This window comes from Bidens hawaiensis, unplaced genomic scaffold, assembly GCF_021521415.1.
Source record: "Bidens hawaiensis isolate Kalapana, Puna unplaced genomic scaffold, B.hawaiensis_p1.1 tig00044680_1, whole genome shotgun sequence".
NCBI classification, from domain to species: Eukaryota; Viridiplantae; Streptophyta; class Magnoliopsida; order Asterales; family Asteraceae; genus Bidens; species Bidens hawaiensis.
The window spans coordinates 113,434-122,440 of NW_027505899.1; positions in this window are offsets into that span (position 1 = coordinate 113,434).

Below are 9,007 nucleotides of genomic sequence, written 5' to 3' on the forward strand. Positions count from 1 at the left end.
ATATAAAAACATCTTAATACTGCAAATGTAAAATGTGTCATTTATAATTGAATGTACTCACCAGTACTTGTTGATGATCAAATATTTTTAAACATGTTTCAGATGACTTGTTAGATTCAAACGAATGACGCCTGCAGGCTTCCAGCTTTAATAAGTGGCTTGTCACAAGAATAAAGAAACATGTTTGTAAATTTGGGTTTATCCATATAAAACTTATGTTTGTATAAAAATTGGTTTTATTCCCAATTTATGAAATAATAATCATGGAGTTTTTATAACTCTGATCATTTTTCCTAACTACGGTTCTGATAAAATTTTCCGCTGCAAATTTATTTTAATAAACACCGATACTATCACTCAACGTTCATGACTTCCCTCCCGGAGTATAGGGTTTCGGGGGGCTGTGACATTCTAATATGTTCATTTTTATGCAATAGTATGGGTTTTTCCAGTGGTGGCCCAACCATTTTAGTGGCTTAAAAGGTCTAAAACAAAGAAAATTTTTGAGGCCTTAATCTAGAGTTAGGGAGACAAAATTATAAAATTTATAATATCTATTTTTAAAATTTATAAAGGGATTATCATGTTTTGTATATGAAAGTATAAAATTTAAATTTTAATTTATAAAATAATGTGATTAATATATCATACAAATTAAAATGAATCATTGATACAACTTCGAGTTATATACATAACCAAATACATAACCACTTTTAAAACAAATACATAACCACTTAAATAAAGTGTGTCACCAGAAGTTTTAGTAATTACAAATTAGTATCTGTTTCTCACTATATATAAACAATTAAAATTATTAAATGGAGGCCTTATTTATTGAGGGTCTGAAGTCCTAGCTTGGTCTAACACTATTGTTGGGCCGGCCCTGGTCACAATTGTGACCATCTCTTCCGCAGAAAGTGCAATGCCCAATAGTTACCGGACGTTTTGCATCTTTTGGAGTAGGTGGTTTGTCTCATTTGGGTCAGGCGTCATGTCACGTAGGCATTAAAGCCATAAAGGCAGCAGGTTCTATGGGTGTTCTTTTGTCAGCAGTGATAGTCCTTTGGTTTTCATCATCATAGACAATGCAGTATGTATTTCTTAGAGTTGGTATGGGGTTCATGGCTAGGATTCATGTCCGCATAACTGAGAACTCACCATAAAGTCCCATGAGGAACTCATAGAGTTGTTCTTTGTCTTTGACTTGAGTCATCTTCTTTGCGACATCGCACTTGCAGCCGAGGCAGATGCATTTAGGATGGAATAACATATTGCATCTCCTCCAAAGGGGAAAGGCTGGTTAACTTTGGGTAGTATGCTTTAACTCATATGCCGGAGGGGCACTCTCTTTTCCAAAACGTTCGGCCAGGTCATTCCATATCTCAATTGATGGCATCACAATGCATCCTTGGCATATAATCTGCATTAGTTTGTTGGTTTGTCGATGGTCCCATCAATGAAACCAACCTTATTCTTGGCAAACAAAAAGTTTAGCATCTCTTGGGACTAGGCGGAGTAATTGGTGTCGGTGAGTGCATCATTGACATGCATTTGTTTTTTATGGAGAGGTTGTGGGATCGTTGTTCGAGCCAGAGCTCGAACTTTCTTTGTCACCGGCCATGGAACAACGGGACAACATATTAGGGTAGATGCTTGTAGGTTAAGGCTACTCTTCTGCCATCATAAAATCGGTACATCAAAGTTTGTAATTTGATTTATAAACATAACAATCGAACATTTAAATATAGAGATATCCCATAATACATGGAACAAATATCTCCAAAACAAAATAAAAGATAATATAGAATAACTTAAAATATAAACCAATAACTTTCATTAGACAATTTTGTAATTTAGATTTGAAACCAATGTTTTAATACTTTGGATTCACAGGAAGATTCTGTGTTAGGCCCATTTTATGTTTTAGTCTTCTGTATTTAATAATGCTTAAACGTTTATGTATGTTAGCTAGTCGGTTAATCTTTCTTTATATGTTTGGGCCTAAGGCCATGTATGATGGAGACCATTGGGCCGTGAATAATGAAATAATAGTGTATGAGCACACATACTATAAATAGTGTGTGTATCTCATGCACAAATAACCTTTTGTCAGTTTGTCTAAATCTCCTAAACAAAACTCTCTCTCTTATCTTCTTCCCTCATGGAAATAAACATAACCAAACAAGATCCGAGATCTCGGTCCTCACCAGGGACCTACTACTAGTTGTAGATCTTGGGTCACGACCTTGGATTTTGGTCTTGTTTTTGTTGAAGATGGATTTTCAAGTGTTTTAGTGGGTTACGGGTTCCTCAAAGTGAAGATAAAGTGTTTAAAGGTCAAATGTTCAAGTGTTCAAGCTTCGAGTTAAACTTTATGTATTAATTTGTGAAGATTCAAGTGTTAAAGTGCTTCAGATTTCAAGTTTTGGTGCTTGAAAGTGTTAAAATATGGATATTTCTTAAATCCATAAAGGGTCAAGTTGATTGATGTGACATCCTTAAAAGGAATATCTTGAAAAATGTGACAGAAAGCACAATCTGTACTTTCACTAATGATTGTCTTAATCGACAAGTGAATTTATAGTTATTCCTGATGTGCTTCAGAGATCGTTCACGTACCGACAAGCAATCATCTATACTTTCACATAATCACATATGCATACACTTATCACTTAGGATAAGTGTATTAACAATTCACATCGAGTATGCACGGAGCCCCGAAAACATAACAAGGAATGGGGCTAGAAACTCACCTGAAGTCGGTTACGTTCACCGTTTATAGTTATTCCTTTCTTGAGTTGAGCACGACTAACTGTATAACAATTACACGTATCAATTAACTATCACTATCTATATCGCGTTTCTAGTTAAATCATAACCACAACGAATGGAGGGCCGGGGCAGCGCCCCTGGCAGCGGGGTCTAGGGGCGGCAGCCCCTAGCAGGGTCCAAGGGGCAGAGCCCCTGGCTGGGGTCGAGCTAGTTGTAGATCTTGGGTCACGACCTTGGATTTTGGTCTTGTTTGTGTTGAAGATGGATTTTCAAGTTTTTTAGTGGGTTACGGGTTCCTTAAAGTGAAGATAAAGTGTTTAAAGGTCAAATGTTCAAGCTTCGAGTTAAACTTTATGTATTAATTTGTGAAGATTCAAGTGTTAAAGTGCTTCAGATTTCTAGTTTTGGTGCTTGAAAGTGTTAAAATATGGATATTTCTTAAATCCATAAAGGGTCAAGTTGATTGATGTGACATCCTTAAAAGGAATATCTTGAAAAATGTGATAGAAAGCACAATCTGTACTTTCACTAATGACTGTCTTAATCGAATCGAATCAGTTCTAATCGAAGGGTTGTCGAATCGAATTTAAGTTCTCTTGTTGAATTGAAGTATTCTAATCGAATATGCCCTATTCAAATTGAATCTCTAAGTAATCGAATCGAGTTTGTTTTGCAATCTAATCGGGTTGCTAAGTTAATCTAATCGAATCCTAAAAGTAATCCAATCGAATCTCAGTTTAATCGAATCGAATTCAAGAAACAAGTCTAATCGAATTGAATCACCATTCGATTTGATTAGATCATTCGATTAGAAAAAAATCCCATTCGATTTAATTCAAACCATTTAATTAGATCACTTTTCCATCGATTACATTAACCATTCGATTACTTCCCATTCGATTACATATGTATTTGATTACTTTGTACTTGTGTTTTTTCAATAGATTCTGCTTGTGTTTGTGTTTGATCTTGAGTTTGTTAAGCAATGGCTAATGCAAGTGAGGAAGTTAGAAATGAAGCCGTAAGAAGTTATTTGATCTTTGAGAACGAGGCCAAAACTACAACTAAGCCTCCTAAGGTACTGAATTGGGATAATGACTTTGAAGAGTTCAAATGGCATTTTAAGAACTACATTAGAATTCTTGATTATGCACTTCTTAGACCCCTTGAGCAAGGTCCACACATTCCCATGACTACCACTGCTGATGGTCAAGTTCCTAAGCCCGTGACTTCTTATTATGATAATGATAGAAAGATGTTTAGTGAAGACCACAAAGATTTTGGTGTACTTAGTGTTTGCCTCTCACGTGAAATTCCTCAAAATTTGAGAGATTACACCACTGCCAAGGTTTTTTGGGATGTCTTGGTCAGTAAGTTTGAGGGAAATACCGAGATGAGGAATATCAGAAAAGGAATGCTGAAGGGTGAGTTCAACATGGTCAATCATGTGTAGGGAGAATCGGTCACTAACCTCATTCATTGATTTGAAACGTTGATTACCAAGATCAAGAGTGCTGAAATTGATTATGACCAAATTGAAATCAATGGCAATTTGCTTAATTCTCTTCCATATGCCTGGAATAGCAGTGTAATCACAATCAAGAGAACAACCAATCTTCAAGTTACTACTCTTGCTGATTTGGCATCAATTATCAAGCCATTTGAGAAGGATTACAAATTTAGAATTGGTAATCACATCAGTTCTCTCAATCAAAATGGGATATCCACTGGATCAGGAATAAGCACAACATTTTTGAGCCACTCACACCCCACTGTTCATACTGCTAATGTTGCCTTCAAGACAACTGCAACCCCTTAAGCAATGTAAGGCCCCGTTACCAGTGCCCTACATTTGGTGTTGGATTCACTCATAAACACAGTTCTTAATATCAGAGTTAATCAAAACTTTTGCAGAATAAGATAAAGCATCAACCATTCGTTACAATTATCCATAACTTTTCTTTTAAAACATAACATAAATTATAACTTCGAAACATCATGACAATCTTCAGATGCCAACCACTTCAATCCTGCCATGTGTCCATCTCAAACCAGCTGTCTCAATCTGTTAACCTGCGTGCATACTAAAAGTCCGCTACGCTGAGTGAGTTCTAGTTAATCAGGTAACATATAATACTTTCACCTACTTATACATACGCATCCGAATATACATGTTATATACTTAACCTGCTCATCTTTCTTTCGTACATATATAAATATATACATTCTTTCTTTCATTCTTTCTTTACATACTTTACATCTATCAATACTTTACATACTTCTACGTTTTAAATAGCGTTACGCCCTACTGCCTCGAGTATTATTAGGGCTCGGTCCCTTTTTCTGCCTTGAGTCTTATTAGGGCTCAGTCTCTTTCTGTCTTGAGTATTATTAGGGCTCAGTCCCTTTCTGCCTTGAGTATTATTAGGGCTCAGTCTCTTTCTACCTTGAGTATTATTAGGGCTCAGTCTCTTTCTGCCTTGAGTATTATTAGGGCTCAGTCCCTTTCTACCTTGAGTATTATTAGGGCTCAGTCCCTTTCCTCTGTAGGTGACTACCTCTTACATTCATTCATAACATATATACATATCATTCATACATTATACATAACATTCATATCCATAGGTATAACTTGACAATACATGCAATATCCGGAGATCGTTCACGTACCGACAAGCAATCATCTATACTTTTCACATAATCACATATGCATACACTTATCACTTAAGATAAGTGTATTAACAATTCACATCGAGTATGCACGCAGCCCCGAAAACATAACAAGGAATGGGGCTAGAAACTCACCTGAAGTCGATTACGTTCACCGTTTATAGTTATTCCTTTCTTGAGTTGTGCACGACTAACTGTATAACAATTACATGTATCAATTAACTATCACTATCTATATCGCGTTTCTAGTTAAATCATAACCCACAACGAATGGAGGTCCGGGGCAGTGCCCCTAGCAGCGGGGTCTAGGGGCGGCATCCCCTAGCAGAGTCCAAGGGGCAGAGCCCCTGGCTGGGGTCGAGCTGCCAGGTCAGCTTGAAAATATTTTATTTCTATTAACTGTCTTATCACATTTTCCATTAGCATTTTGAATCATTAAATAATTTACTACTTAAAAGTTCAAGGGTTTCTTTGTAATCAAATCATTCCTTTTTCTAAGTTCAGGGACCATTATGTCCTTTTGTTAAACTTCTAGTTCGTTATATTGCTCTTAACGAATTGGCTTATCTTAGCGAACTGGTCCATGTAGCGAATTGAACCCTTTAACGAATTGATTATCAAATGAAATGGACCTTATAACGAACTGGTCCTTTGACGAATCAGTTCATGTAGCGAATCCGTCCATTTAACGAATTGGACCTTCCAAGTCGTTATCTCCTATAACGAATCAAGGGTGATTCGTTATCTTTTTCCCTTAAAGAATTGAACACGAACTGAAGCTAGTTCGCTATGCTTTTTTTAACGAATTACTTGGCGAATAACCCTTAGTTCGTTAACGAAGTAGGGTTAGGTTTTGTCATAGAATGTAAGAAACATCCCCTGACATGTGCCGGAAAACCGGGGCGGTGGCCTGAAAATCGCGGTTTACCCCATTTTACACTGTTTTTAACCGTTTTTCGTCCCGTTCGATCCAGATCTGAGCTAGGGTGACCCCTAAGCTCATCTTTTGTTCGGTTTATACCCGATTCTATCCGGATCTCGTGACTTTAACGGTTTAAGGTGTCGGCTCGTCTTTTCGTGACTAGATCTAGCGGGTTTGGGTTTATACAATAGCATACTATCATCACCTCGGGTCAGGATCGATTCCACTTTCTTGGTTTGGCTAGAGAAGGAGAGAACTAGATAGAGATCATAAGTTTGTGTTTTGTGGTGTATGGAATATGTGTAAATGGATGATTAAATGGTGATTATGGTTTATATATTATGGATCATGGGCTTAAGCCCACGGTATTTCCTTCTTTTATTCTAACCCAAGTCCATAACTCATATCCATTTAACCAACACAAGCCCAACTCCTATTCTATTTATTTAAACCAATAACGACCCACTATAAAATAGACGAAATTCATTTTATCATTATAACCAAAAGTAGGATGTTACAAGCACCATCAAGTTCAAGCTCCTTCCAAGACGCCGTTGACAAAGCCGTTGCACAAGCCTTAATAGCCCATGGGATCAAGCCATTGACAAAGCAGTCAAACTCATAATGATCCTCAAACTCCTTAAGCCGATGACTCCTACGTGGCACTGTTCCATGCCTTTATGGAAAGCCATGAGGAGTTGTTATAAGAAAAGTTGTTTCCTTCTTCATTTGAGCAAGGAGACCTTCCTGAGATCTACAAGAAGGATCTAAAGAAAATGGACATCAAGTACCAGATGGCCATGGCTATTCACCGAGCATCCAACTTTATGAAGAAGTATGGAATGAACCGTTTTAGAGATTCAGATGTGAAGAGTATTGGGTTTGAGAAGGAAAAGTATCATTGCTACAACTGTAACAAATTGGGTCACTTTGCAAGAGAATGCACCAACCCACCTATGGTTGTTAATGGCATCAAGATCACCGAGATGTATGACAATGAGGTTGCTAAAATAAATGACAAGAAGCATGTTCCAAGCTACTCCTCGAAGTCAAGAGTCCCAAGAATTGGTCAAGGAAGTACATCCAAAGGGAACTTCGAGTCGAGCTCAAAGACTATGATCACCAGAACAACTGAAGCAACTAAACCAGATTGGGACGATGACCAATTTGAAGAGCTGAAGAATCCTCTTTCCTTTGCTGGAATGGCCTTCACAAATGAAGCAAACACTTCATCAGAACCAACTGCTGAAGCACCTCTACATGCCTCTATCATTCCCGAGGTACACAAACTTTGCTCACAAGCATGTATTGATAAAGTTATGAACTATAGAATTCATAATGCTACCCTTATAGATGAAAATCTAGCATTAGATGCCAGAATGATGATCTTAGAAAAGCAGAAAAGATATTTGCCAATAATGATATCGCTAAGCTTAATGAAAAACTTTTCCAAGCTGAAAAACTAGCGGAACATCACGAAAGACGTGTTGTTGAACTAAAATTCTAAAATTGAGAAGTTAGGATTTGATTTAGCTCAAAGGAAAATAATCATTGACAGATTTGAGTTAGCTTCTAATAAGCTTAATGGAATAATTGGGGCACAGATTGGGGTGACACAAAAGATGGGAATTGGCTACGATAATACTGTTGTTCCACCTCCTTTTAATGAGAATTATACTAGCCTTCCTCACTTTAATTTCAATTACCCACCTAAGGACGAAATGGTCTATGGTATTGTACATGTGCCAAAACCAAAGACATTTACTCCTGCTGTCCCCAAGACCGTTGATCCAATTCTTCCATTGTGAATAGTCCTAATGGTAGTTCATCTTCTTCGACAGGTCGTGTAGAAGAAAGTGATTGTGAGGAAACTAACAAGGGTTATGGAGATAAAAAGATTTTAAATTCACTTTTTGATTCTAGCGTGAATCTAAAACCATATGTTGTTAACCTTGTCTGTAATACTTATACTGTCACACCCTCAAAATCCACTAACGGAGTTTTACCGTCAGAGGGTGTGAACTGGCAGGATCGGAATCATTAGTTATAACCAAACCAAAGAAAACGTTTAAATGAAAAATAAGTGCGGAAGCGTAAAACCTTAATTCAAAAGTTGCGTCACGCAGGACGACTTAAAACCAAATGTAAATGTTAAAATTAAGTTTGCAGAGTAAGATGTTTAACAATTAATGCATGCTCCTAAACCGCGCGCCCGCCTCGGCTACCTGAGAATAACATACTAAAAGGGGTCAACACGAGGTTGGTGAGTTCAAAAGTTATATAAGATAAATCGTTTAGCGTTCGAGTTCAGCGTTTTCGTTAAGTGTTTTGCGTAACCACGTTACGGCGTTTAAAAGTTTTGCGTAACCACGTTACGGCGTTTAAATGTTTTGCGTAACCATGTTACGGCGTTTAAGTGTGTAACCACGTTACAGCGTTTAAGTGTGTAACCACGTTACAGCGTTTAAGTGTTACCAGATAATGTTATGTCAAATTATATATCGATAGGTAGCTAATCTATACAACAAGTATTACTAAGTGGTTCGAGACCGAAGCTGACTGTTTATCAAGTGCCCGTCACCAGGTCAACCCAGACCATGGTAAGTGTTAGCCAAAATTACACCCACTCAACCTCCAGTTGAG